At 45.2% G+C, this 27,288-nt stretch overlaps 28 non-coding genes across 28 annotated transcripts; all 28 read right to left on the minus strand.

Moving 5' to 3' along the window:
* Window positions 1-358: 358 nt before the first annotated feature.
* On the minus strand, window positions 359-430 carry TRNAA-UGC (transfer RNA alanine (anticodon UGC)). Its single transcript has one exon. It is a non-coding gene; the product is annotated as a tRNA-Ala (tRNA).
* Window positions 431-1,096: 666 nt separating this feature from the next.
* Window positions 1,097-1,168, minus strand: TRNAA-CGC (transfer RNA alanine (anticodon CGC)). Its single transcript has one exon. It is a non-coding gene; the product is annotated as a tRNA-Ala (tRNA).
* Window positions 1,169-1,946: 778 nt separating this feature from the next.
* Window positions 1,947-2,018, minus strand: TRNAA-UGC (transfer RNA alanine (anticodon UGC)). Its single transcript has one exon. It is a non-coding gene; the product is annotated as a tRNA-Ala (tRNA).
* A 674-nt stretch (window positions 2,019-2,692) lies between these two features.
* TRNAA-CGC (transfer RNA alanine (anticodon CGC)) lies at window positions 2,693-2,764 on the minus strand. Its single transcript has one exon. It is a non-coding gene; the product is annotated as a tRNA-Ala (tRNA).
* A 770-nt stretch (window positions 2,765-3,534) lies between these two features.
* TRNAA-UGC (transfer RNA alanine (anticodon UGC)) lies at window positions 3,535-3,606 on the minus strand. Its single transcript has one exon. It is a non-coding gene; the product is annotated as a tRNA-Ala (tRNA).
* Window positions 3,607-4,943: 1,337 nt separating this feature from the next.
* TRNAA-UGC (transfer RNA alanine (anticodon UGC)) lies at window positions 4,944-5,015 on the minus strand. The gene has a single exon. It is a non-coding gene; the product is annotated as a tRNA-Ala (tRNA).
* A 673-nt stretch (window positions 5,016-5,688) lies between these two features.
* TRNAA-CGC (transfer RNA alanine (anticodon CGC)) lies at window positions 5,689-5,760 on the minus strand. The gene has a single exon. It is a non-coding gene; the product is annotated as a tRNA-Ala (tRNA).
* A 770-nt stretch (window positions 5,761-6,530) lies between these two features.
* Window positions 6,531-6,602, minus strand: TRNAA-UGC (transfer RNA alanine (anticodon UGC)). The gene has a single exon. It is a non-coding gene; the product is annotated as a tRNA-Ala (tRNA).
* A 1,338-nt stretch (window positions 6,603-7,940) lies between these two features.
* Window positions 7,941-8,012, minus strand: TRNAA-UGC (transfer RNA alanine (anticodon UGC)). Its single transcript has one exon. It is a non-coding gene; the product is annotated as a tRNA-Ala (tRNA).
* A 674-nt stretch (window positions 8,013-8,686) lies between these two features.
* On the minus strand, window positions 8,687-8,758 carry TRNAA-CGC (transfer RNA alanine (anticodon CGC)). Its single transcript has one exon. It is a non-coding gene; the product is annotated as a tRNA-Ala (tRNA).
* A 770-nt stretch (window positions 8,759-9,528) lies between these two features.
* Window positions 9,529-9,600, minus strand: TRNAA-UGC (transfer RNA alanine (anticodon UGC)). The gene has a single exon. It is a non-coding gene; the product is annotated as a tRNA-Ala (tRNA).
* A 1,331-nt stretch (window positions 9,601-10,931) lies between these two features.
* TRNAA-UGC (transfer RNA alanine (anticodon UGC)) lies at window positions 10,932-11,003 on the minus strand. The gene has a single exon. It is a non-coding gene; the product is annotated as a tRNA-Ala (tRNA).
* Window positions 11,004-11,676: 673 nt separating this feature from the next.
* TRNAA-UGC (transfer RNA alanine (anticodon UGC)) lies at window positions 11,677-11,748 on the minus strand. Its single transcript has one exon. It is a non-coding gene; the product is annotated as a tRNA-Ala (tRNA).
* A 770-nt stretch (window positions 11,749-12,518) lies between these two features.
* TRNAA-UGC (transfer RNA alanine (anticodon UGC)) lies at window positions 12,519-12,590 on the minus strand. The gene has a single exon. It is a non-coding gene; the product is annotated as a tRNA-Ala (tRNA).
* Window positions 12,591-13,927: 1,337 nt separating this feature from the next.
* TRNAA-UGC (transfer RNA alanine (anticodon UGC)) lies at window positions 13,928-13,999 on the minus strand. Its single transcript has one exon. It is a non-coding gene; the product is annotated as a tRNA-Ala (tRNA).
* A 675-nt stretch (window positions 14,000-14,674) lies between these two features.
* On the minus strand, window positions 14,675-14,746 carry TRNAA-CGC (transfer RNA alanine (anticodon CGC)). The gene has a single exon. It is a non-coding gene; the product is annotated as a tRNA-Ala (tRNA).
* Window positions 14,747-15,516: 770 nt separating this feature from the next.
* On the minus strand, window positions 15,517-15,588 carry TRNAA-UGC (transfer RNA alanine (anticodon UGC)). Its single transcript has one exon. It is a non-coding gene; the product is annotated as a tRNA-Ala (tRNA).
* A 1,338-nt stretch (window positions 15,589-16,926) lies between these two features.
* On the minus strand, window positions 16,927-16,998 carry TRNAA-UGC (transfer RNA alanine (anticodon UGC)). Its single transcript has one exon. It is a non-coding gene; the product is annotated as a tRNA-Ala (tRNA).
* Window positions 16,999-17,672: 674 nt separating this feature from the next.
* On the minus strand, window positions 17,673-17,744 carry TRNAA-CGC (transfer RNA alanine (anticodon CGC)). Its single transcript has one exon. It is a non-coding gene; the product is annotated as a tRNA-Ala (tRNA).
* Window positions 17,745-18,514: 770 nt separating this feature from the next.
* Window positions 18,515-18,586, minus strand: TRNAA-UGC (transfer RNA alanine (anticodon UGC)). Its single transcript has one exon. It is a non-coding gene; the product is annotated as a tRNA-Ala (tRNA).
* A 1,336-nt stretch (window positions 18,587-19,922) lies between these two features.
* Window positions 19,923-19,994, minus strand: TRNAA-UGC (transfer RNA alanine (anticodon UGC)). Its single transcript has one exon. It is a non-coding gene; the product is annotated as a tRNA-Ala (tRNA).
* A 674-nt stretch (window positions 19,995-20,668) lies between these two features.
* On the minus strand, window positions 20,669-20,740 carry TRNAA-CGC (transfer RNA alanine (anticodon CGC)). The gene has a single exon. It is a non-coding gene; the product is annotated as a tRNA-Ala (tRNA).
* A 770-nt stretch (window positions 20,741-21,510) lies between these two features.
* Window positions 21,511-21,582, minus strand: TRNAA-UGC (transfer RNA alanine (anticodon UGC)). Its single transcript has one exon. It is a non-coding gene; the product is annotated as a tRNA-Ala (tRNA).
* Window positions 21,583-22,919: 1,337 nt separating this feature from the next.
* Window positions 22,920-22,991, minus strand: TRNAA-UGC (transfer RNA alanine (anticodon UGC)). Its single transcript has one exon. It is a non-coding gene; the product is annotated as a tRNA-Ala (tRNA).
* Window positions 22,992-23,666: 675 nt separating this feature from the next.
* TRNAA-CGC (transfer RNA alanine (anticodon CGC)) lies at window positions 23,667-23,738 on the minus strand. Its single transcript has one exon. It is a non-coding gene; the product is annotated as a tRNA-Ala (tRNA).
* Window positions 23,739-24,507: 769 nt separating this feature from the next.
* TRNAA-UGC (transfer RNA alanine (anticodon UGC)) lies at window positions 24,508-24,579 on the minus strand. The gene has a single exon. It is a non-coding gene; the product is annotated as a tRNA-Ala (tRNA).
* Window positions 24,580-25,914: 1,335 nt separating this feature from the next.
* Window positions 25,915-25,986, minus strand: TRNAA-UGC (transfer RNA alanine (anticodon UGC)). Its single transcript has one exon. It is a non-coding gene; the product is annotated as a tRNA-Ala (tRNA).
* A 675-nt stretch (window positions 25,987-26,661) lies between these two features.
* On the minus strand, window positions 26,662-26,733 carry TRNAA-CGC (transfer RNA alanine (anticodon CGC)). The gene has a single exon. It is a non-coding gene; the product is annotated as a tRNA-Ala (tRNA).
* Between the last annotated feature and the right edge of the window lie 555 nt (window positions 26,734-27,288).

The raw sequence follows: 27,288 nt of genomic DNA on the forward strand, positions 1-27,288 counted from the left end.
CCTATACCAACTTTGTACGCAACTCCTTCAGGTTGCCTTATTGCATTGAATTGTACAGAAAATGACAGTGCTGCAGTTTGAAATGGAAAGGTCCCTTTTTAATACGGCGTGTGTTGCAATTGTATATGCTATATTTTCTTATTTGCTTCCCATGAAAGTGGAGTCATCCTATAAGCTTCACATGTACAGTAGACAGCCAATGTCAACCGCAGGTCGAAATATGTGGTTAGTATGCTTCCAAGAAAAATCTTGATTGCTGCCACTAATTTTGCCCCATCCAGAGAAGCACTCAGCAGGGTTTTGCACCTGGTCACAACCATCTCACCATGTGCCGACAAGGCCGGTTTAAAGCAAAGGCTGGAGATACCGGGGATTGAACCTGGGGCCTCACACATGCAAAGCGTGCGCTCTACCACTGAGCTACATCCCCCTTGCTAACCTAGACTGTGTGCCTTTTTTTCCTCACAAAACAGTACATAGTGCGGCACCCTTGATCTCGGCACCAGGCCCTCCCACTAGCATTCCAAAGCAGTAGTTTGGGTTCCTTCACTTCCCAATTCCAACCACAGCTTGTTTTTTTTTTTCTTTTCAGGAGGAACTTGGACTTTGGAGAGACAGAAGAAACCCGGCTTATTCCTATTTGTGTTTGTCAGCTGGCTACAAGAAACTCATGGAAACAATGAAGACTGGCTGTTTTTGCAAAAGGAAAAAGAGAAACACAAATTCCCTTTCCAACAGACCATAAAGAGACGCAGACACAATGGAGATTCAGATGGTTAAAATGTCGATTTTTGCATTTGACAGTGCAGGGAGAAGTTTTGTTGCCCATTTCCACTGTGAGGTAGCTGTTGGACAAATAGCTACAAAACACATGGTTTGCATGCACTTTTCATGGGAACAGCAAGGTGCCAACGTTAACAACATAGAGCGGTCAGAATGCTTTCTAGGGAATTCTTCCTTGCGGCTTGTTTCCTATTAATGCCACCATTTTTTACCAATCCAGACAAGTTCTCATCAGGGTCAAAGTCCATTGCGCTGATCATTAGGCAAAGCAGCATGTGCTGGAGGGTGACTTAACTCTGTTTGAGATAAAGAGTGGAGATGCCGGGGGTTGAACTCAGGACCTCACACATGCGAAGCGTGCGCTCTACCACTGAGCTACATCCCCCATGCTCTGTAGTGGCTCTATGCTTCGTGTGATGCAAAAGTGCAAAATGAGACAAAGGTCAAAGTTAACAACCCCAGTCTGTCTTCTCCACTCCTACATGCTAATGGCTTAGGAGGGTGAGCCCACAAATGTGTATGTAAGGGTTGTTGTGGCAAAATGTTTTTTAGTCATGTACCTGTGTAGCAGCATCTGAGTTGCGGCTGCTTCCCTTGGAGTATCATAAGTGCCACCCAGATATTTATACGAGCTTGGCCAAGGGATGCTTGTCCTTCCATAATAGTCAGTTTACACAGTCTACGGGGGAATTTATCATAGTAGTAGTACATGTACAAAAGCAGCCAATATGTGGAAGTGCAGACTGCTATGGCATTGATTTCAGTATGTCATGAGTCATGACGATCAGGGAGTGACTGGAAAATGAAGTATGGAATCGACCAATTACTGCTTAGATTACTGAGTTTCAAGAGAGTGCTATTTTGAGGGCTCCTTCAGACACCTTTCACCGTCCTCTGAAAAATTAGCTGTGGAGCACCTGTAACCTTTGGGAGACAGAAGTAAGCCTGTTTATCATGATTTGTGTGTGTCGGTTAAGAGGCTCCCAGAGTCTCCAGATTGAAAAATGTTCCTCCATTGGGCTTTGCATATTTACTGTATAAAAGGGAAACGGCCTTCCAGTCTTGCGTTTACCATTAAGTCTGTATTGCTCAAAGAGCTCATTTGGGGAACCGGGTGGGGGCTTCACCCAGGGGACCATTCTGCCTCATTGTGAAGGATTGGTTGGAGATGCCGGGGATTGAACCCGGGGCCTCACACATGCAAAGCGTGCGCTCTACCACTGAGCTACATCCCCCTTGCTAACCTAGGCTGTGTGCCTTTTTTTCCTCACAAAACAGTACATAGTGCGGCACCCTTGATCTCGGCACCAGGCCCTCCCACTAGCATTCCAAAGCAGTAGTTTGGGTTCTTTCACTTCCCAATTCCAACCACAGCTTGGTTTTTCTTTTCTTTTCAGGAGGAACTTGGACTTTGGAGAGACAGAAGAAACCCGGCTTATTCCTATTTGTGTTTGTCAGCTGGCTACCAGAAACTCATGGAAACAATGAAGACTGGCTGTTTTTGCAAAAGGAAAAAGAGAAACACAAATTCCCTTTCCAACAGACCATAAAGACACGCAGACACAATGGAGATTCAGATGGTTAAAATGTAGATTTTTGCATTTGACAGTGCAGGGAGAAGTTTTGTTGCCCATTTCCACTGTGAGGTAGCTGTTGGACAAATAGCTACAAAACACATGGTTTGCATGCACTTTTCATGGGAACAGCAAGGCGCCAACGTTAACAACAAGTCGAAATAGAGCGGTCAGAATGCTTCCTAGGGATTTCTTCCTTGCGGCTTGTTTCCTATTAATGCCACCATTTTTTACCAATCCAGACAAGTTCTCATCAGGGTCAAAGTCCATTGCGCTGATCATTAGGCAAAGCAGCATGTGCTGGAGGGTGACTTAACTCTGTTTGAGATAAAGAGTGGAGATGCCGGGGGTTGAGCCCGGGACCTCACACATGCGAAGCGTGCGCTCTACCACTGAGCTACATCCCCCATGCTCTGTAGTGGTGCTATGCTTGGTGTGATGCAAAAGTGCAAAATGAGACAAAGGTCAAAGTTAACAACCCCAGTCTGTCTTCTCCACTCCTACATGCTAATGGCTTAGGAGGGTGAGCCCAGAAATGTGTATGTAAGGGTTGTTGTGGCAAAATGTTTTTTAGTCATGTACCTGTGTAGCAGAATCTGAGTTGCGGCTGCTTCCCTTGGAGTATCATAAGTGCCACCCGGATATTTATACGAGCTTGGCCAAGGGATGCTTGTCCTTCCGCAATAGTCAGTTTACACAGTCTACGGGGGAATTTATCATAGTAGTAGTACATGTACAAAAGCAGCCAATATGTGGAAGTGCAGACTGCTATGGCATTGATTTCAGTATGTCATGAGTCATGACAATCAGGGAGTGACTGGAAAATGAAGTATGGAATCGACCAATTACTGCTTAGATTACTGAGTTTCAAGAGAGTGCTATTTTGAGGGCTCCTTCACACACCTTTCACCGTCCTCTGAAAAATTAGCTGTGGAGCACCTGTAACCTTTGGGAGACAGAAGTAAGCCTGTTTATCATGATTTGTGTGTGTCGGTTAAGAGGCTCCCAGAGTCTCCAGATTGAAAAATGTTCCTCCATTGGGCTTTGCATATTTACTGTATAAAAGGGAAACGGCCTTCCATTTACCATTAAGTCTGTATTGCGCAAAGGGCTCATTTGGGGAGCCGGGTGGGGGCTTCGCCCAGGGGACCATTCTGCCTCATCGTGAAGGATTGGTTAGAGATGCCGGGGATTGAACCCGGGGCCTCACACATGCAAAGCGTGCGCTCTACCACTGAGCTACATCCCCCTCGTGTGTAGAGGGTTCTGTGCCTTTATTTTTTCCACAAAACTCTACCCGATGTTGCAACCTTTAACTTTGCAGCAGTCCCTCACATCTGTGTTCCACTAGCAGTTCTCAGGGCCTCCATCACTTCCCAAAACCAAACAGAGCTTCCTTTTTTTTCCAGGAAGGACTATCGGCCTTCAAGAGCCGAAAGAAACCCAGTTTCTTCTGATTTGTGTTTGTCAGTTAGCTGACGACACATCGTCTCCCGCCTGCACGAGTGAGTTCTCCCTGTACCTGTGTCACATCTAATTACTGTGTGGCTCTCACCTGCATGAGCACTAGTCTGAGAGAGCCAGAGATTACGTGAAATGTGGTTTCTTCACAGGAAGTGTCAGTTTCCACACTACAGAGAGGGGTCATGCATTAACCCGTGCAAAGCCATGCCGAATGCCTAATGATTCAGCACAAACAGAATCTGCTGAAACAGGAATGTGAAGATTTACTCTACTATAGACTGTGCGTACAGTTCAACAAATGACACTATCAAACTACATGATCAGTGCATCATTTTTGCAGGGAGGAAGGTTTACCGTGCCTTTAAAAGAATAACTCCTCTTTTGTTGAGAAAAAAACAATTCCCTTTGGCGATCAGTGTACATTGCAAGGATTTGAACAAACTTTGTTGCAGAGTCCTACCTGTTTCTGCTCTGAAGAAATTGCTCTTTGTTAGATCATGTCTTGTGCAGGACTGATTCCTGAACGGGAGTGATTTTTTTTTTTTTTTTTCTTCAGATCAGATGAAGCACTTGCGGGGCTATAATGGGGAGAGTCTCATGGCCTGCGTTCCCTTAGATGTGATTAACCCTTGAGGAGAATCTCAGGTGAGCTGACATTTTTGTTGCAGAGGATGACTAGAATCTGACTTGTATCTTAGTGCAGACATCTGGGAAAATCAGTGAGCCAATCACACAAGCAGTAAATGACATCTCTGAAGGCGTTCCCTATACCAACTTTGTACGCAACTCCTTTAGGTTGCCTTATTGCATTGAATTGTACAGAAAATGACAGTGCTGCAGTTTGAAATGGAAAGGTCCCTTTTTAATACGGCGTGAGTTGCAATTGTATATGCTATATTTTCTTATTTGCTTCCCATGAAAGTGGAGTCATCCTATAAGCTTCACATGTACAGTAGACAGCCAATGTCAACCGCAAGTCGAAATATGTGGTTAGTATGCTTCCAAGAAAAGTCTTGATTGCTGCCACTAATTTTGCCCCGTCCAGAGAAGCACTCAGCAGGGTTTTGCACCTGGTCACAACCATCTCACCATGTGCTGACAAGGCCGGTTTAAAGCAAAGGCTGGAGATGCTGGGGATTGAACCCGGGGCCTCACACATGCAAAGCGTGCGCTCTACCACTGAGCTACATCCCCCTTGCTAACCTAGACTGTGTGCCTTTTTTTCCTCACAAAACCGTACATAGTGCGGCACCCTTGATCTCGGCACCAGGCCCTCCCACTAGCATTCCAAAGCAGTAGTTTGGGTTCCTTCACTTCCCAATTCCAACCACAGCTTGGTTTTTTTTTCTTTTCAGGAGGAACTTGGACTTTGGAGAGACAGAAGAATCCCGGCTTATTCCTATTTGTGTTTGTCAGCTGGCTACCAGAAACTCATGGAAACAATGAAGACTGGCTGTTTTTGCAAAAGGAAAAAGAGAAACACAAATTCCCTTTCCAACAGACCATAAAGAGACGCAGACACAATGGAGATTCAGATGGTTAAAATGTAGATTTTTGCATTTGACAGTGCAGGGAGAAGTTTTGTTGCCCATTTCCACTGTGAGGTATCTGTTGGACAAATAGCTACAAAACACATGGTTTGCATGCACTTTTCATGGGAACAGCAAGGCGCCAACGTTAACAGCAAGTCGAAATAGAGCGGTCAGAATGCTTTCTAGGGAATTCTTCCTTGCGGCTTGTTTCCTATTAATGCCACCATTTTTTACCAATCCAGACAAGTTCTCATCAGGGTCAAAGTCCATTGCGCTGATCATTAGGCAAAGCAGCATGTGCTGGAGGGTGACTTAACTCTGTTTGAGATAAAGAGTGGAGATGCCGGGGGTTGAGCCCGGGACCTCACACATGCGAAGCGTGCGCTCTACCACTGAGCTACATCCCCCATGCTCTGTAGTGGTGCTATGCTTGGTGTGATGCAAAAGTGCAAAATGAGACAAAGGTCAAAGTTAACAACCCCAGTCTGTCTTCTCCACTCCTACATGTTAATGGCTTAGGAGGGTGAGCCCAGAAATGTGTATGTAAGGGTTGTTGTGGCAAAATGTTTTTTAGTCATGTACCTGTGTAGCAGCATCTGAGTTGCGGCTGCTTCCCTTGGAGTATCATAAGTGCCACCCGGATATTTATACGAGCTTGGCCAAGGGATGCTTGTCCTTCCGCAATAGTCAGTTTACACAGTCTACGGGGGAATTTATCATAGTAGTAGTACATGTACAAAAGCAGCCAATATGTGGAAGTGCAGACTGCTATGGCATTGATTTCAGTATGTCATGAGTCATGACGATCAGGGAGTGACTGGAAAATGAAGTATGGAATCGACCAATTACTGCTTAGATTACTGAGTTTCAAGAAAGTGCTATTTTGAGGGCTCCTTCACACACCTTTCACCGTCCTCTGAAAAATTAGCTGTGGAGCACCTGTAACCTTTGGGAGACAGAAGTAAGCCTGTTTATCATGATTTGTGTGTGTCGGTTAAGAGGCTCCCAGAGTCTCCAGATTGAAAAATGTTCCTCCATTGGGCTTTGCATATTTACTGTATAAAAGGGAAACGGCCTTCCATTTACCATTAAGTCTGTATTGCGCAAAGAGCTCATTTGGGGAGCCGGGTGGGGGCTTCGCCCAGGGGACCATTCTGCCTCATCGTGAGGGATTGGTTGGAGATGCCGGGGATTGAACCCGGGGCCTCACACATGCAAAGCGTGCGCTCTACCACTGAGCTACATCCCCCTCTTGTGTAGAGGGTTCTGTGCCTTTATTTTTTCCACAAAACTCTACCCGATGTTGCAACCTTTAACTTTGCAGCAGTCCCTCACATCTGTGTTCCACTAGCAGTTCTCAGGGCCTCCATCACTTCCCAAAACCAAACAGAGCTTCCTTTTTTTTTCCAGGAAGGACTATCGGCCTTCAAGAGCCAAAAGAAACCCAGTTTCTTCTGATTTGTGTTTGTCAGTTAGCTGACGACACATCGTCTCCCGCCTGCACGAGTGAGTTCTCCCTGTACCTGTGTCACATCTAATTACTGTGTGGCTCTCACCTGCATGAGCACTAGTCTGAGAGAGCCAGAGATTATGTGAAATGTGGTTTCTTCACAGGAAGTGTCAGTTTCCACACTACAGAGAGGGGTCATGCATTAACCCGTGCAAAGCCATGCCGAATGCCTAATGATTCAGCACAAACAGAATCTGCTGAAACAGGAATGTGAAGATTTACTCTACTATAGACTGTGCGTACAGTTCAACAAATGACACTATCAAACTACATGATCAGTGCATCATTTTTGCAGGGAGGAAGGTTTATCGTGCCTTTAAAAGAATAACTCCTCTTTTGTTGAGAAAAAAACAATTCCCTTTGGCGATCAGTGTACATTGCAAGGATTTGAACAAACTTTGTTGCAGAGTCCTACCTGTTTCTGCTCTGAAGAAATTGCTCTTTGTTAGATCATGTCTTGTGCAGGACTGATTCCTGAACGGGAGTGATTTTTTTATTTTATTTTCTTCAGATCAGATGAAGCACTTGCGGGGCTATAATGGGGAGAGTGTCATGGCCTGCGTTCCCTTAGATGTGATTAACCCTTGAGGAGAATCTCAGGTGAGCTGACATTTTTGTTGCAGAGGATGACTAGAATCTGACTTGTATCTTAGTGCAGACATCTGGGAAAATCAGTGAGCCAATCACACAAGCAGTAAATGACATCTCTGAAGGCGTTCCCTATACCAACTTTGTACGCAACTCCTTTAGGTTGCCTTATTGCATTGAATTGTACAGAAAATGACAGTGCTGCAGTTTGAAATGGAAAGGTCCCTTTTTAATACGGCGTGTGTTGCAATTGTATATGCTATATTTTCTTATTTGCTTCCCATGAAAGTGGAGTCATCCTATAAGCTTCACATGTACAGTAGACAGCCAATGTCAACCGCAAGTCGAAATATGTGGTTAGTATGCTTCCAAGAAAAATCTTGATTGCTGCCACTAATTTTGCCCCGTCCAGAGAAGCACTCAGCAGGGTTTTGCACCTGGTCACAACCATCTCACCATGTGCCGACAAGGCCGGTTTAAAGCAAAGGCTGGAGATGCCGGGGATTGAACCCGGGGCCTCACATATGCAAAGCGTGCGCTCTACCACTGAGCTACATCCCCCTTGCTAACCTAGACTGTGTGCCTTTTTTTCCTCACAAAACAGTACATAGTGCGGCACCCTTGATCTCGGCACCAGGCCCTCCTACTAGCATTCCAAAGCAGTAGTTTGGGTTCCTTCACTTCCCAATTCCAACCACAGCTTGGTTTTTCTTTTCTTTTCAGGAGGAACTTGGACTTTGGAGAGACAGAAGAAACCCGGCTTATTCCTATTTGTGTTTGTCAGCTGGCTACCAGAAACTCATGGAAACAATGAAGACTGGCTGTTTTTGCAAAAGGAAAAAGAGAAACACAAATTCCCTTTCCAACAGACCATAAAGAGACGCAGACACAATGGAGATTCAGATGGTTAAAATGTAGATTTTTGCATTTGACAGTGCAGGGAGAAGTTTTGTTGCCCATTTCCACTGTGAGGTAGCTGTTGGACAAATAGCTACAAAACACATGGTTTGCATGCACTTTTCATGGGAACAGCAAGGCGCCAACGTTAACAACAAGTCGAAATAGAGCGGTCAGAATGCTTTCTAGGGAATTCTTCCTTGCGGCTTGTTTCCTATTAATGCCACCATTTTTTACCAATCCAGACAAGTTCTCATCAGGGTCAAAATCCATTGCGCTGATCATTAGGCAAAGCAGCATGTGCTGGAGGGTGACTTAACTCTGTTTGAGATAAAGAGTGGAGATGCCAGGGGTTGAACCCGGGACCTCACACATGCGAAGCGTGCGCTCTACCACTGAGCTACATCCCCCATGCTCTGTAGCGGCGCTATGCTTCGTGTGATGCAAAAGTGCAAACTGAGACAAAGGTCAAAGTTAACAACCCCAGTCTGTCTTCTCCACTCCTACATGCTAATGGCTTAGGAGGGTGAGCCCAGAAATGTGTATGTAAGGGTTGTTGTGGCAAAATGTTTTTTAGTCATGTACCTGTGTAGCAGCATCTGAGTTGCGGCTGCTTCCCTTGGAGTATCATAAGTGCCACCCGGATATTTATACGAGCTTGGCCAAGGGATGCTTGTCCTTCCGCAATAGTCAGTTTACACAGTCTACGGGGGAATTTATCATAGTAGTAGTACATGTACAAAAGCAGCCAATATGTGGAAGTGCAGACTGCTATGGCATTGATTTCAGTATGTCATGAGTCATGACGATCAGGGAGTGACTGGAAAATGAAGTATGGAATCGACCAATTACTGCTTAGATTACTGAGTTTCAAGAGAGTGCTATTTTGAGGGCTCCTTCACACACCTTTCACCGTCCTCTGAAAAATTAGCTGTGGAGCACCTGTAACCTTTGGGAGACAGAAGTAAGCCTGTTTATCATGATTTGTGTGTGTCGGTTAAGAGGCTCCCAGAGTCTCCAGATTGAAAAATGTTCCTCCATTGGGCTTTGCATATTTACTGTATAAAAGGGAAACGGCCTTCCATTTACCATTAAGTCTGTATTGCGCAAAGAGCTCATTTGGGGAGCCGGGTGGGGGCTTCGCCCAGGGGACCATTCTGCCTCATCGTGAAGGATTGGTTGGAGATGCCGGGGATTGAACCCGGGGCCTCACACATGCAAAGCGTGCGCTCTACCACTGAGCTACATCCCCCTCTTGTGTAGAGGGTTCTGTGCCTTTATTTTTTCCACAAAACTCTACCCGATGTTGCAACCTTTAACTTTGCAGCAGTCCCTCACATCTGTGTTCCACTAGCAGTTCTCAGGGCCTCCATCACTTCCCAAAACCAAACAGAGCTTCCTTTTTTTTTCCAGGAAGGACTATCGGCCTTCAAGAGCCAAAAGAAACCCAGTTTCTTCTGATTTGTGTTTGTCAGTTAGCTGACGACACATCGTCTCCCGGCTGCACGAGTGAGTTCTCCCTGTACCTGTGTCACATCTAATTACTGTGTGGCTCTCACCTGCATGAGCACTAGTCTGAGAGAGCCAGAGATTATGCGAAATGTGGTTTCTTCACAGGAAGTGTCAGTTTCCACACTACAGAGAGGGGTCATGCATTAACCCGTGCAAAGCCATGCCAAATGCCAAATGATTCAGCACAAACAGAATCTGCTGAAACAGGAATGTGAAGATTTACTCTACTATAGACTGTGCGTACAGTTCAACAAATGACACTATCAAACTACATGATCAGTGCATCATTTTTGCAGGGAGGAAGGTTTACCGTGCCTTTAAAAGAATAACTCCTCTTTTGTTGAGAAAAAAACAATTCCCTTTGGTGATCAGTGTACATTGCAAGGATTTGAACAAACTTTGTTGCAGAGTCCTACCTGTTTCTGCTCTGAAGAAATTGCTCTTTGTTAGATCATGTCTTGTGCAGGACTGATTCCTGAACGGGAGTGATTTTTTTTTTTCTTCAGATCAGATGAAGCACTTGCGGGGCTATAATGGGGAGAGTGTCATGGCCTGCGTTCCCTTAGATGTGATTAACCCTTGAGGAGAATCTCAGGTGAGCTGACATTTTTGTTGCAGAGGATGACTAGAATCTGACTTGTATCTTAGTGCAGACATCTGGGAAAATCAGTGAGCCAATCACACAAGCAGTAAATGACATCTCTGAGGGCGTTCCCTATACCAACTTTGTACGCAACTCCTTCAGGTTGCCTTATTGCATTGAATTGTACAGAAAATGACAGTGCTGCAGTTTGAAATGGAAAGGTCCCTTTTTAATACGGCGTGTGTTGCAATTGTATATGCTATATTTTCTTATTTGCTTCCCATGAAAGTGGAGTCATCCTATAAGCTTCACATGTACAGTAGACAGCCAATGTCAACCGCAAGTCGAAATATGTGGTTAGTATGCTTCCAAGAAAAATCTTGATTGCTGCCACTAATTTTGCCCCGTCCAGAGAAGCACTCACCAGGGTTTTGCACCTGGTCACAACCATCTCACCATGTGCCGACAAGGCCGTTTAAAGCAAAGATTGGAGATGCCGGGGTTTGAACCCGGGGCCTCACACATGCAAGGCGTGCGCTCTACCACTGAGCTACATCCCCCTTGCTAACCTAGACTGTGTGCCTTTTTTTCCTCACAAAACAGTACATAGTGCGGCACCCTTGATCTCGCACCAGGCCCTCCCACTAGCATTCCAAAGCAGTAGTTTGGGTTCCTTCACTTCCCAATTCCAACCACAGCTTGGTTTTTTTTTTCTTTTCAGGAGGAACTTGGACTTTGGAGATACAGAAGAAACCCGGCTTATTCCTATTTGTGTTTGTCAGCTGGCTACCAGAAACTCATGGAAACAATGAAGACTGGCTGTTTTTGCAAAAGGAAAAAGAGAAACACAAAATCCCTTTCCAACAGACCATAAAGAGATGCAGACACAATGGAGATTCAGATGGTTAAAATGTAGATTTTTGCATTTGACAGTGCAGGGAGAAGTTTTGTTGCCCATTTCCCCTGTGAGGTAGCTGTTGGACAAATAGCTACAAAACACATGGTTTGCATGCACTTTTCATGGGAACAGCAAGGCGCCAACGTTAACAACAAGTCGAAATAGAGCGGTCAGAATGCTTTCTAGGGAATTCTTCCTTGCGGCTTGTTTCCTATTAATGCCACCATTTTTTACCAATCCAGACAAGTTCTCATCAGGGTCAAAGTCCATTGCGCTGATCATTAGGCAAAGCAGCATGTGCTGGAGGGTGACTTAACTCTGTTTGAGATAAAGGGTGGAGATGCCAGGGGTTGAACCCGGGACCTTACACATGCAAAGTGTGCGCTCTACCACTGAGCTACATCCCCCATGCTCTATAGTGGCGCTATGCTTGGTGTGATGCAAAAGTGCAAAATGAGACAAAGGTCAAAGTTAACAACCCCAGTCTGTCTTCTCCACTCCTATATGTTAATGGCTTAGGAGGGTGAGCCCAGAAATGTGTATGTAAGGGTTGTTGTGGCAAAATGTTTTTTAGTCATGTACCTGTGTAGCAGCATCTGAGTTGCGGCTGCTTCCCTTGGAGTATCATAAGTGCCACCCGGATATTTATACGAGCTTGGCCAAGGGATGCTTGTCCTTTCGCAATAGTCAGTTTACACAGTCTACGGGGGAATTTATCATAGTAGTAGTACATGTACAAAAACAGCCAATATGTGGAAGTGCAGACTGCTATGGCATTGATTTCAGTATGTCATGAGTCATGACGATCAGGGAGTGACTGGAAAATGAAGTATGGAATCGACCAATTACTGCTTAGATTACTGAGTTTCAAGAGAGTGCTATTTTGAGGGCTCCTTCACACACCTTTCACCGTCCTCTGAAAAATTAGCTGTGGAGCACCTGTAACCTTTGGGAGACAGAAGTAAGCCTGTTTATCATGATTTGTGTGTGTCGGTTAAGAGGCTCCCAGAGTCTCCAGATTGAAAAATGTTCCTCCATTGGGCTTTGCATATTTACTGTATAAAAGGGAAACGGCCTTCCATTTACCATTAAGTCTGTATTGCGCAAAGAGCTCATTTGGGGAGCCGGGTGGGGGCTTCGCCCAGGGGACCATTCTGCCTCATCGTGAAGGATTGGTTGGAGATGCCGGGGACTGAACCCGGGGCCTCACACATGCAAAGCGTGCGCTCTACCACTGAGCTACATCCCCCTCTTGTGTAGAGGGTTCTGTGCCTTTATTTTTTCCACAAAACTCTACCCGATGTTGCAACCTTTAACTTTGCAGCAGTCCCTCACATCTGTGTTCCACTAGCAGTTCTCAGGGCCTCCATCACTTCCCAAAACCAAACAGAGCTTCCTTTTTTTTTCCAGGAAGGACTATCGGCCTTCAAGAGCCAAAAGAAACCCAGTTTCTTCTGATTTGTGTTTGTCAGTTAGCTGACGACACATCGTCTCCCGGCTGCACGAGTGAGTTCTCCCTGTACCTGTGTCACATCTAATTACTGTGTGGCTCTCACCTGCATGAGCACTAGTCTGAGAGAGCCAGAGATTATGCGAAATGTGGTTTCTTCACAGGAAGTGTCAGTTTCCACACTACAGAGAGGGGTCATGCATTAACCCGTGCAAAGCCATGCCAAATGCCAAATGATTCAGCACAAACAGAATCTGCTGAAACAGGAATGTGAAGATTTACTCTACTATAGACTGTGCGTACAGTTCAACAAATGACACTATCAAACTACATGATCAGTGCATCATTTTTGCAGGGAGGAAGGTTTACCGTGCCTTTAAAAGAATAACTCCTCTTTTGTTGAGAAAAAAACAATTCCCTTTGGTGATCAGTGTACATTGCAAGGATTTGAACAAACTTTGTTGCAGAGTCCTACCTGTTTCTGCTCTGAAGAAATTGCTCTTTGTTAGATCATGTCTTGTGCAGGACTGATTCCTGAACGGGAGTGATTTTTTTATTTTTTTTTCTTCAGATCAGATGAAGCACTTGCGGGGCTATAATGGGGAGAGTGTCATGGCCTGCGTTCCCTTAGATGTGATTAACCCTTGAGGAGAATCTCAGGTGAGCTGACATTTTTGTTGCAGAGGATGACTAGAATCTGACTTGTATCTTAGTGCAGACATCTGGGAAAATCAGTGAGCCAATCACACAAGCAGTAAATGACATCTCTGAGGGCGTTCCCTATACCAACTTTGTACGCAACTCCTTTAGGTTGCCTTATTGCATTGAATTGTACAGAAAATGACAGTGCTGCAGTTTGAAATGGAAAGGTCCCTTTTTAATACGGCGTGTGTTGCAATTGTATATGCTATATTTTCTTATTTGCTTCCCATGAAAGTGGAGTCATCCTATAAGCTTCACATGTACAGTAGACAGCCAATGTCAACCGCAAGTCGAAATATGTGGTTAGTATGCTTCCAAGAAAAGTCTTGATTGCTGCCACTAATTTTGCCCCGTCCAGAGAAGCACTCAGCAGGGTTTTGCACCTGGTGACAACCATCTCACCATGTGCCGACAAGGCCGTTTAAAGCAAGGGCTGGAGATGCCGGGGATTGAACCCGGGGCCTCACACATGCAAAGCGTGCGCTCTACCACTGAGCTACATCCCCTTTGCTAACCTAGACTGTGTGCCTTTTTTTCCTCACAAAACAGTACATAGTGCGGCACCCTTGATCTCGGCACCAGGCCCTCCCACTAGCATTCCAAAGCAGTAGTTTGGGTTCCTTCACTTCCCAATTCCAACCACAGCTTGGTTTTTTCTTTTCTTTTCAGGAGGAACTTGGACTTTGGAGAGACAGAAGAAACCCGGCTTATTCCTATTTGTGTTTGTCAGCTGGCTACCAGAAACTCATGGAAACAATGAAGACTGGCTGTTTTTGCAAAAGGAAAAAGAGAAACACAAATTCCCTTTCCAACAGACCATAAAGAGACGCAGACACAATGGAGATTCAGATGGTTAAAATGTAGATTTTTGCATTTGACAGTGCATGGAGAAGTTTTGTTGCCCATTTCCACTGTGAGGTAGCTGTTGGACAAATAGCTACAAAACACATGGTTTGCATGCACTTTTCATGGGAACAGCAAGGCGCCAACGTTAACAACAAGTCGAAACAGAGCGGTCAGAATGCTTTCTAGGGAATTCTTCCTTGCGGCTTGTTTCCTATTAATTCCACCATTTTTTACCAATCCAGACAAGTTCTCATCAGGGTCAAAGTCCATTGCGATGATCATTAGGCAAAGCAGCATGTGCTGGAGGGTGACTTAACTCTGTTTGAGATAAAGAGTGGAGATGCCGGGGGTTGAGCCCGGGACCTCACACATGCGAAGCGTGCGCTCTACCACTGAGCTACATCCCCCATGCTCCGTAGTGGCGCTATGCTTGGTGTGATGCAAAAGTGCAAAATGAGACAAAGGTCAAAGTTAACAACCCCAGTCTGTCTTCTCCACTCCTATATGTTAATGGCTTAGGAGGGTGAGCCCAGAAATGTGTATGTAAGGGTTGTTGTGGCAAAATGTTTTTTAGTCATGTACCTGTGTAGCAGCATCTGAGTTGCGGCTGCTTCCCTTGGAGTATCATAAGTGCCACCCGGATATTTATACGAGCTTGGCCAAGGGATGCTTGTCCTTTCGCAATAGTCAGTTTACACAGTCTACGGGGGAATTTATCATAGTAGTAGTACATGTACAAAAGCAGCCAATATGTGGAAGTGCAGACTGCTATGGCATTGATTTCAGTATGTCATGAGTCATGACGATCAGGGAGTGACTGGAAAATGAAGTATGGAATCGACCAATTACTGCTTAGATTACTGAGTTTCAAGAGAGTGCTATTTTGAGGGCTCCTTCACACACCTTTCACCGTCCTCTGAAAAATTAGCTGTGGAGCACCTGTAACCTTTGGGAGACAGAAGTAAGCCTGTTTATCATGATTTGTGTGTGTCGGTTAAGAGGCTCCCAGAGTCTCCAGATTGAAAAATGTTCCTCCATTGGGCTTTGCATATTTACTGTATAAAAGGGAAACGGCCTTCCATTTACCATTAAGTCTGTATTGCGCAAAGAGCTCATTTGGGGAGCCGGGTGGGGGCTTCGCCCAGGGGACCATTCTGCCTCATCGTGAAGGATTGGTTGGAGATGCCGGGGATTGAACCCGGGGCCTCACACATGCAAAGCGTGCGCTCTACCACTGAGCTACATCCCCCTCTTGTGTAGAGGGTTCTGTGCCTTTATTATTTCCACAAAACTCTACCCGATGTTGCAACCTTTAACTTTGCAGCAGTCCCTCACATCTGTGTTCCACTAGCAGTTCTCAGGGCCTCCATCACCTCCCAAAACCAAACAGAGCTTCCTTTTTTTTTCCAGGAAGGACTATCGGCCTTCAAGAGCCAAAAGAAACCCAGTTTCTTCTGATTTGTGTTTGTCAGTTAGCTGACGACACATCGTCTCCCGGCTGCACGAGTGAGTTCTCTCTGTACCTGTGTCACATCTAATTACTGTGTGGCTCTCACCTGCATGAGCACTAGTCTGAGAGAGCCAGAGATTATGCAAAATGTGGTTTCTTCACAGGAAGTGTCAGTTTCCACACTACAGAGAGGGGTCATGCTTTAACCCGTGCAAAGCCATGCCGAATGCCTCATGTTTCAGCACAAACAGAATCTGCTGAAACAGGAATGTGAAGATTTACTCTACTATAGACTGTGCGTACAGTTCAACAAATGACACTATCAAACTACATGATCAGTGCATCATTTTTGCAGGGAGGAAGGTTTACCGTGCCTTTAAAAGAATAACTCCTCTTTTGTTGAGAAAAAAACAATTCCCTTTGGCGATCAGTGTACATTGCAAGGATTTGAACAAACTTTGTTGCAGAGTCCTACCTGTTTCTGCTCTGAAGAAATTGCTCTTTGTTAGATCATGTCTTGTGCAGGACTGATTCCTGAACGGGAGTGATTTTTTTATTTTTTTTTCTTCAGATCAGATGAAGCACTTGCGGGGCTATAATGGGGAGAGTGTCATGGCCTGCGTTCCCTTAGATGTGATTAACCCTTGAGGAGAATCTCAGGTGAGCTGACATTTTTGTTGCAGAGGATGACTAGAATCTGACTTGTATCTTAGTGCAGACATCTGGGAAAATCAGTGAGCCAATCACACAAGCAGTAAATGACATCTCTGAAGGCGTTCCCTATACCAACTTTGTACGCAACTCCTTTAGGTTGCCTTATTGCATTGAATTGTACAGAAAATGACAGTGCTGCAGTTTGAAATGGAAAGGTCCCTTTTTAATACGGCGTGTGTTGCAATTGTATATGCTATATTTTCTTATTTGCTTCCCATGAAAGTGGAGTCATCCTATAAGCTTCACATGTACAGTAGACAGCCAATGTCAACCGCAAGTCGAAATATGTGGTTAGTATGCTTCCAAGAAAAATCTTGATTGCTGCCACTAATTTTGCCCCGTCCAGAGAAGCACTCAGCAGGGTTTTGCACCTGGTCACAACCATCTCACCATGTGCCGACAAGGCCGGTTTAAATCAAAGGCTGGAGATGCCGGGGATTGAACCCGGGGCCTCACACATGCAAAGCGTGCGCTCTACCACTGAGCTACATCCCCCTTGCTAACCTAGACTGTGTGCCTTTTTTTCCTCACAAAACAGTACATAGTGCGGCACCCTTGATCTCGGCACCAGGCCCTCCCACTAGCATTCCAAAGCAGTAGTTTGGGTTCTTTCACTTCCCAATTCCAACCACAGCTTGGTTTTTCTTTTCTTTTCAGGAGGAACTTGGACTTTGGAGAGACAGAAGAAACCCGGCTTATTCCTATTTGTGTTTGTCAGCTGGCTACCAGAAACTCATGGAAACAATGAAGACTGGCTGTTTTTGCAAAAGGAAAAAGAGAAACACAAATTCCCTTTCCAACAGACCATAAAGACACGCAGACACAATGGAGATTCAGATGGTTAAAATGTAGATTTTTGCATTTGACAGTGCAGGGAGAAGTTTTGTTGCCCATTTCCACTGTGAGGTAGCTGTTGGACAAATAGCTACAAAACACATGGTTTGCATGCACTTTTCATGGGAACAGCAAGGCGCCAACGTTAACAACAAGTCGAAATAGAGCGGTCAGAATGCTTCCTAGGGATTTCTTCCTTGCGGCTTGTTTCCTATTAATGCCACCATTTTTTACCAATCCAGACAAGTTCTCATCAGGGTCAAAGTCCATTGCGCTGATCATTAGGCAAAGCAGCATGTGCTGGAGGGTGACTTAACTCTGTTTGAGATAAAGAGTGGAGATGCCGGGGGTTGAGCCCGGGACCTCACACATGCGAAGCGTGCGCTCTACCACTGAGCTACATCCCCCATGCTCTGTAGTGGTGCTATGCTTGGTGTGATGCAAAAGTGCAAAATGAGACAAAGGTCAAAGTTAACAACCCCAGTCTGTCTTCTCCACTCCTACATGCTAATGGCTTAGGAGGGTGAGCCCAGAAATGTGTATGTAAGGGTTGTTGTGGCAAAATGTTTTTTAGTCATGTACCTGTGTAGCAGAATCTGAGTTGCGGCTGCTTCCCTTGGAGTATCATAAGTGCCACCCGGATATTTATACGAGCTTGGCCAAGGGATGCTTGTCCTTCCGCAATAGTCAGTTTACACAGTCTACGGGGGAATTTATCATAGTAGTAGTACATGTACAAAAGCAGCCAATATGTGGAAGTGCAGACTGCTATGGCATTGATTTCAGTATGTCATGAGTCATGACGATCAGGGAGTGACTGGAAAATGAAGTATGGAATCGACCAATTACTGCTTAGATTACTGAGTTTCAAGAGAGTGCTATTTTGAGGGCTCCTTCACACACCTTTCACCGTCCTCTGAAAAATTAGCTGTGGAGCACCTGTAACCTTTGGGAGACAGAAGTAAGCCTGTTTATCATGATTTGTGTGTGTCGGTTAAGAGGCTCCCAGAGTCTCCAGATTGAAAAATGTTCCTCCATTGGGCTTTGCATATTTACTGTATAAAAGGGAAACGGCCTTCCATTTACCATTAAGTCTGTATTGCGCAAAGAGCTCATTTGGGGAGCCGGGTGGGGGCTTCGCCCAGGGGACCATTCTGCCTCATCGTGAAGGATTGGTTGGAGATGCCGGGGATTGAACCCGGGGCCTCACACATGCAAAGCGTGCGCTCTACCACTGAGCTACATCCCCCTCTTGTGTAGAGGGTTCTGTGCCTTTATTTTTTCCACAAAACTCTACCCGATGTTGCAACCTTTAACTTTGCAGCAGTCCCTCATATCTGTGTTCCACTAGCAGTTCTCAGGGCCTCCATCACTTCCCAAAACCAAACAGAGCTTCCTTTTTTTTCCAGGAAGGACTATCGGCCTTCAAGAGCCAAAAGAAACCCAGTTTCTTCTGATTTGTGTTTGTCAGTTAGCTGACGACACATCGTCTCCCGGCTGCACGAGTGAGTTCTCCCTGTACCTGTGTCACATCTAATTACTGTGTGGCTCTCACCTGCATGAGCACTAGTCTGAGAGAGCCAGAGATTATGCGAAATGTGGTTTCTTCACAGGAAGTGTCAGTTTCCACACTACAGAGAGGGGTCATGCATTAACCCGTGCAAAGCCATGCCGAATGCCTAATGATTCAGCACAAACAGAATCTGCTGAAACAGGAATGTGAAGATTTACTCTACTATAGACTGTGCGTACAGTTCAACAAATGACACTATCAAACTACATGATCAGTGCATCATTTTTGCAGGGAGGAAGGTTTACCGTGCCTTTAAAAGAATAACTCCTCTTTTGTTGAGAAAAAAACAATTCCCTTTGGCGATCAGTGTACATTGCAAGGATTTGAACAAACTTTGTTGCAGAGTCCTACCTGTTTCTGCTCTGAAGAAATTGCTCTTTGTTAGATCATGTCTTGTGCTGGACTGATTCCTGAACGGGAGTGATTTTTTTTTTTTTTTTCTTCAGATCAGATGAAGCACTTGCGGGGCTATAATGGGGAGAGTGTCATGGCCTGCGTTCCCTTAGATGTGATTAACCCTTGAGGAGAATCTCAGGTGAGCTGACATTTTTGTTGCAGAGGATGACTAGAATCTGACTTGTATCTTAGTGCAGACATCTGGGAAAATCAGTGAGCCAATCACACAAGCAGTAAATGACATCTCTGAGGGCGTTCCCTATACCAACTTTGTACGCAACTCCTTCAGGTTGCCTTATTGCATTGAATTGTACAGAAAATGACAGTGCTGCAGTTTGAAATGGAAAGGTCCCTTTTTAATACGGCGTGTGTTGCAATTGTATATGCTATATTTTCTTATTTGCTTCCCATGAAAGTGGAGTCATCCTATAAGCTTCACATGTACAGTAGACAGCCAATGTCAACCGCAAGTCGAAATATGTGGTTAGTATGCTTCCAAGAAAAATCTTGATTGCTGCCACTAATTTTGCCCCGTCCAGAGAAGCACTCAGCAGGGTTTTGCACCTGGTCACAACCATCTCACCATGTGCCGACAAGGCCGGTTTGAAGCAAAGGCTGGAGATGCCGGGGATTGAACCCGGGGCCTCACATATGCAAAGCGTGGGCTCTACCACTGAGCTACATCCCCCTTGCTAACCTAGACTGTGTGCCTTTTTTTCCTCACAAAACAGTACATAGTGCGGCACCCTTGATCTCGGCACCAGGCCCTCCTACTAGCATTCCAAAGCAGTAGTTTGGGTTCCTTCACTTCCCAATTCCAACCACAGCTTGGTTTTTCTTTTCTTTTCAGGAGGAACTTGGACTTTGGAGAGACAGAAGAAACCCGGCTTATTCCTATTTGTGTTTGTCAGCTGGCTACCAGAAACTCATGGAAACAATGAAGACTGGCTGTTTTTGCAAAAGGAAAAAGAGAAACACAAATTCCCTTTCCAACAGACCATAAAGAGACGCAGACACAATGGAGATTCAGATGGTTAAAATGTAGATTTTTGCATTTGACAGTGCAGGGAGAAGTTTTGTTGCCCATTTCCACTGTGAGGTAGCTGTTGGACAAATAGCTACAAAACACATGGTTTGCATGCACTTTTCATGGGAACAGCAAGGCGCCAACGTTAACAACAAGTCGAAATAGAGCGGTCAGAATGCTTTCTAGGGAATTCTTCCTTGCGGCTTGTTTCCTATTAATGCCACCATTTTTTACCAATCCAGACAAGTTCTCATCAGGGTCAAAATCCATTGCGCTGATCATTAGGCAAAGCAGCATGTGCTGGAGGGTGACTTAACTCTGTTTGAGATAAAGAGTGGAGATGCCGGGGGTTGAACCCGGGACCTCACACATGCGAAGCGTGCGCTCTACCACTGAGCTACATCCCCCATGCTCTGTAGTGGCGCTATGCTTGGTTTGATGCAAAAGTGCAAACTGAGACAAAGGTCAAAGTTAACAACCCCAGTCTGTCTTCTCCACTCCTACATGCTAATGGCTTAGGAGGGTGAGCCCAGAAATGTGTATGTAAGGGTTGTTGTGGCAAAATGTTTTTTAGTCATGTACCTGTGTAGCAGCATCTGAGTTGCGGCTGCTTCCCTTGGAGTATCATAAGTGCCACCCGGATATTTATACGAGCTTGGCCAAGGGATGCTTGTCCTTCCGCAATAGTCAGTTTACACAGTCTACGGGGGAATTTATCATAGTAGTAGTACATGTACAAAAGCAGCCAATATGTGGAAGTGCAGACTGCTATGGCATTGATTTCAGTATGTCATGAGTCATGACGATCAGGGAGTGACTGGAAAATGAAGTATGGAATCGACCAATTACTGCTTAGATTACTGAGTTTCAAGAGAGTGCTATTTTGAGGGCTCCTTCACACACCTTTCACCGTCCTCTGAAAAATTAGCTGTGGAGCACCTGTAACCTTTGGGAGACAGAAGTAAGCCTGTTTATCATGATTTGTGTGTGTCGGTTAAGAGGCTCCCAGAGTCTCCAGATTGAAAAATGTTCCTCCATTGGGCTTTGCATATTTACTGTATAAAAGGGAAACGGCCTTCCATTTACCATTAAGTCTGTATTGCGCAAAGAGCTCATTTGGGGAGCCGGGTGGGGGCTTCGCCCAGGGGACCATTCTGCCTCATCGTGAAGGATTGGTTGGAGATGCCGGGGATTGAACCCGGGGCCTCACACATGCAAAGCGTGCGCTCTACCACTGAGCTACATCCCCCTCTTGTGTAGAGGGTTCTGTGCCTTTATTTTTTCCACAAAACTCTACCCGATGTTGCAACCTTTAACTTTGCAGCAGTCCCTCACATCTGTGTTCCACTAGCAGTTCTCAGGGCCTCCATCACTTCCCAAAACCAAACAGAGCTTCCTTTTTTTTCCAGGAAGGACTATCGGCCTTCAAGAGCCAAAAGAAACCCAGTTTCTTCTGATTTGTGTTTGTCAGTTAGCTGACGACACATCGTCTCCCGGCTGCACGAGTGAGTTCTCCCTGTACCTGTGTCACATCTAATTACTGTGTGGCTCTCACCTGCATGAGCACTAGTCTGAGAGAGCCAGAGATTATGCGAAATGTGGTTTCTTCACAGGAAGTGTCAGTTTCCACACTACAGAGAGGGGTCATGCATTAACCCGTGCAAAGCCATGCCAAATGCCAAATGATTCAGCACAAACAGAATCTGCTGAAACAGGAATGTGAAGATTTACTCTACTATAGACTGTGCGTACAGTTCAACAAATGACACTATCAAACTACATGATCAGTGCATCATTTTTGCAGGGAGGAAGGTTTACCGTGCCTTTAAAAGAATAACTCCTCTTTTGTTGAGAAAAAAACAATTCCCTTTGGTGATCAGTGTACATTGCAAGGATTTGAACAAACTTTGTTGCAGAGTCCTACCTGTTTCTGCTCTGAAGAAATTGCTCTTTGTTAGATCATGTCTTGTGCAGGACTGATTCCTGAACGGGAGTGATTTTTCTTTTTTTTTTTTCTTCAGATCAGATGAAGCACTTGCGGGGCTATAATGGGGAGAGTGTCATGGCCTGCGTTCCCTTAGATGTGATTAACCCTTGAGGAGAATCTCAGGTGAGCTGACATTTTTGTTGCAGAGGATGACTAGAATCTGACTTGTATCTTAGTGCAGACATCTGGGAAAATCAGTGAGCCAATCACACAAGCAGTAAATGACATCTCTGAAGGCGTTCCCTATACCAACTTTGTACGCAACTCCTTTAGGTTGCCTTATTGCATTGAATTGTACAGAAAATGACAGTGCTGCAGTTTGAAATGGAAAGGTCCCTTTTTAATACGGCGTGTGTTGCAATTGTATATGCTATATTTTCTTATTTGCTTCCCATGAAAGTGGAGTCATCCTATAAGCTTCACATGTACAGTAGACAGCCAATGTCAACCGCAAGTCGAAATATGTGGTTAGTATGCTTCCAAGAAAAGTCTTGATTGCTGCCACTAATTTTGCCCCGTCCAGAGAAGCACTCAGCAGGGTTTTGCACCTGGTCACAACCATCTCACCATGTGCCGACAAGGCCGTTTAAAGCAAAGGCTGGAGATGCCGGGGATTGAACCCGGGGCCTCACACATGCAAAGCGTGCGCTCTACCACTGAGCTACATCCCCCTTGCTAACCTAGACTGTGTGCCTTTTTTTCCTCACAAAACAGTACATAGTGCGGCACCCTTGATCTCGGCACCAGGCCCTCCCACTAGCATTCCAAAGCAGTAGTTTGGGTTCCTTCACTTCCCAATTCCAACCACAGCTTGGTTTTTTCTTTTCTTTTCAGGAGGAACTTGGACTTTGGAGAGACAGAAGAAACCCGGCTTATTCCTATTTGTGTTTGTCAGCTGGCTACCAGAAACTCATGGAAACAATGAAAACTGGCTGTTTTTGCAAAAGGATAAAGAGAAACACAAATTCCCTTTCCAACAGACCATAAAGAGACGCAGACACAATGGAGATTCAGATGGTTAAAATGTAGATTTTTGCATTTGACAGTGCAGGGAGAAGTTTTGTTGCCCATTTCCACTGTGAGGTAGCTGTTGGACAAATAGCTACAAAACACATGGTTTGCATGCACTTTTCATGGGAACAGCAAGGCGCCAACGTTAACAACAAGTCGAAATAGAGCGGTCAGAATGCTTCCTAGGGATTTCTTCCTTGCGGCTTGTTTCCTATTAATGCCACCATTTTTTACCAATCCAGACAAGTTCTCATCAGGGTCAAAGTCCATTGCGCTGATCATTAGGCAAAGCAGCATGTGCTGGAGGGTGACTTAACTCTGTTTGAGATAAAGAGTGGAGATGCCGGGGGTTGAGCCCGGGACCTCACACATGCGAAGCGTGCGCTCTACCACTGAGCTACATCCCCCATGCTCTGTAGTGGTGCTATGCTTGGTGTGATGCAAAAGTGCAAAATGAGACAAAGGTCAAAGTTAACAACCCCAGTCTGTCTTCTCCACTCCTACATGCTAATGGCTTAGGAGGGTGAGCCCAGAAATGTGTATGTAAGGGTTGTTGTGGCAAAATGTTTTTTAGTCATGTACCTGTGTAGCAGAATCTGAGTTGCGGCTGCTTCCCTTGGAGTATCATAAGTGCCACCCGGATATTTATACGAGCTTGGCCAAGGGATGCTTGTCCTTCCGCAATAGTCAGTTTACACAGTCTACGGGGGAATTTATCATAGTAGTAGTACATGTACAAAAGCAGCCAATATGTGGAAGTGCAGACTGCTATGGCATTGATTTCAGTATGTCATGAGTCATGACGATCAGGGAGTGACTGGAAAATGAAGTATGGAATCGACCAATTACTGCTTAGATTACTGAGTTTCAAGAGAGTGCTATTTTGAGGGCTCCTTCACACACCTTTCACCGTCCTCTGAAAAATTAGCTGTGGAGCACCTGTAACCTTTGGGAGACAGAAGTAAGCCTGTTTATCATGATTTGTGTTGTCGGTTAAGAGGCTCCCAGAGTCTCCAGATTGAAAAATGTTCCTCCATTGGGCTTTGCATATTTACTGTATAAAAGGGAAACGGCCTTCCATTTACCATTAAGTCTGTATTGCGCAAAGAGCTCATTTGGGGAGCCGGGTGGGGGCTTCGCCCAGGGGACCATTCTGCCTCATCGTGAAGGATTGGTTGGAGATGCCGGGGATTGAACCCGGGGCCTCGCACATGCAAAGCGTGCGCTCTACCACTGAGCTACATCCCCCTCTTGTGTAGAGGGTTCTGTGCCTTTATTTTTTCCACAAAACTCTACCCGATGTTGCAACCTTTAACTTTGCAGCAGTCCCTCATATCTGTGTTCCACTAGCAGTTCTCAGGGCCTCCATCACTTCCCAAAACCAAACAGAGCTTCCTTTTTTTCCAGGAAGGACTATCGGCCTTCAAGAGCCAAAAGAAACCCAGTTTCTTCTGATTTGTGTTTGTCAGTTAGCTGACGACACATCGTCTCCCGGCTGCACGAGTGAGTTCTCCCTGTACCTGTGTCACATCTAATTACTGTGTGGCTCTCACCTGCATGAGCACTAGTCTGAGAGAGCCAGAGATTATGCGAAATGTGGTTTCTTCACAGGAAGTGTCAGTTTCCACACTACAGAGAGGGGTCATGCATTAACCCGTGCAAAGCCATGCCGAATGCCTAATGATTCAGCACAAACAGAATCTGCTGAAACAGGAATGTGAAGATTTACTCTACTATAGACTGTGCGTACAGTTCAACAAATGACACTATCAAACTACATGATCAGTGCATCATTTTTGCAGGGAGGAAGGTTTACCGTGCCTTTAAAAGAATAACTCCTCTTTTGTTGAGAAAAAAACAATTCCCTTTGGCGATCAGTGTACATTGCAAGGATTTGAACAAACTTTGTTGCAGAGTCCTACCTGTTTCTGCTCTGAAGAAATTGCTCTTTGTTAGATCATGTCTTGTGCAGGACTGATTCCTGAACGGGAGTGATTTTTTTATTTTTTTTTCTTCAGATCAGATGAAGCACTTGCGGGGCTATAATGGGGAGAGTGTCATGGCCTGCGTTCCCTTAGATGTGATTAACTCTTGAGGAGAATCTCAGGTGAGCTGACATTTTTGTTTCAGAGGATGACTAGAATCTGACTTGTATCTTAGTGCAGACATCTGGGAAAATCAGTGAGCCAATCACACAAGCAGTAAATGACATCTCTGAAGGCGTTCCCTATACCAACTTTGTACGCAACTCCTTTAGGTTGCCTTATTGCATTGAATTGTACAGAAAATGACAGTGCTGCAGTTTGAAATGGAAAGGTCCCTTTTTAATACGGCGTGTGTTGCAATTGTATATGCTATATTTTCTTATTTGCTTCCCATGAAAGTGGAGTCATCCTATAAGCTTCACATTTACAGTAGACAGCCAATGTCAACCGCAAGTCGAAATATGTGGTTAGTATGCTTCCAAGAAAAGTCTTGATTGCTGCCACTAATTTTGCCCCATCCAGAGAAGCACTCAGCAGGGTTTTGCACCTGGTCACAACCATCTCACCATGTGCCGACAAGGCCGTTTAAAGCAAAGGCTGGAGATGCCGGGGATTGAACCCGGGGCCTCACACATGCAAAGCGTGCGCTCTACCACTGAGCTACATCCCCCTTGCTAACCTAGACTGTGTGCCTTTTTTTCCTCACAAAACAGTACATAGTGCGGCACCCTTGATCTCGGCACCAGGCCCTCCCACTAGCATTCCAAAGCAGTAGTTTGGGTTCCTTCACTTCCCAATTCCAACCACAGCTTGGTTTTTTCTTTTCTTTTCAGGAGGAACTTGGACTTTGGAGAGACAGAAGAAACCCGGCTTATTCCTATTTGTGTTTGTCAGCTGGCTACCAGAAACTCATGGAAACAATGAAGACTGGCTGTTTTTGCAAAAGGAAAAAGAGAAACACAAATTCCCTTTCCAACAGACCATAAAGAGACGCAGACACAATGGAGATTCAGATGGTTAAAATGTAGATTTTTGCATTTGACAGTGCAGGGAGAAGTTTTGTTGCCCATTTCCACTGTGAGGTAGCTGTTGGACAAATAGCTACAAAACACATGGTTTGCATGCACTTTTCATGGGAACAGCAAGGCGCCAACGTTAACAACAAGTGGAAACAGAGCGGTCAGAATGCTTTCTAGGGAATTCTTCCTTGTGGCTTGTTTCCTATTAATTCCACCATTTTTTACCAATCCAGACAAGTTCTCATCAGGGTCAAAGTCCATTGCGCTGATCATTAGGCAAAGCAGCATGTGCTGGAGGGTGACTTAACTCTGTTTGAGATAAAGAGTGGAGATGCCGGGGGTTGAGCCCGGGACCTCACACATGCGAAGCGTGCGCTCTACCACTGAGCTACATCCCCCATGCTCTGTAGTGGTGCTATGCTTGGTGTGATGCAAAAGTGCAAAATGAGACAAAGGTCAAAGTTAACAACCCCAGTCTGTCTTCTCCACTCCTACATGCTAATGGCTTAGGAGGGTGAGCCCAGAAATGTGTATGTAAGGGTTGTTGTGGCAAAATGTTTTTTAGTCATGTACCTGTGTAGCAGCATCTGAGTTGCGGCTGCTTCCCTTGGAGTATCATAAGTGCCACCCGGATATTTATACGAGCTTGGCCAAGGGATGCTTGTCCTTCCGCAATAGTCAGTTTACACAGTCTACGGGGGAATTTATCATAGTAGTAGTACATGTACAAAAGCAGCCAATATGTGGAAGTGCAGACTGCTATGGCATTGATTTCAGTATGTCATGAGTCATGACGATCAGGGAGTGACTGAAAAATGAAGTATGGAATCGACCAATTACTGCTTAGATTACTGAGTTTCAAGAGAGTGCTATTTTGAGGGCTCCTTCACACACCTTTCACCGTCCTCTGAAAAATTAGCTGTGGAGCACCTGTAACCTTTGGGAGACAGAAG

Source organism: Staurois parvus, unplaced genomic scaffold (genome assembly GCF_062004578.1).
Source record: "Staurois parvus isolate SC_StPar_1 unplaced genomic scaffold, SC_StPar_1.0 ptg000450l, whole genome shotgun sequence".
NCBI classification, from domain to species: domain Eukaryota; kingdom Metazoa; phylum Chordata; class Amphibia; order Anura; family Ranidae; genus Staurois; species Staurois parvus.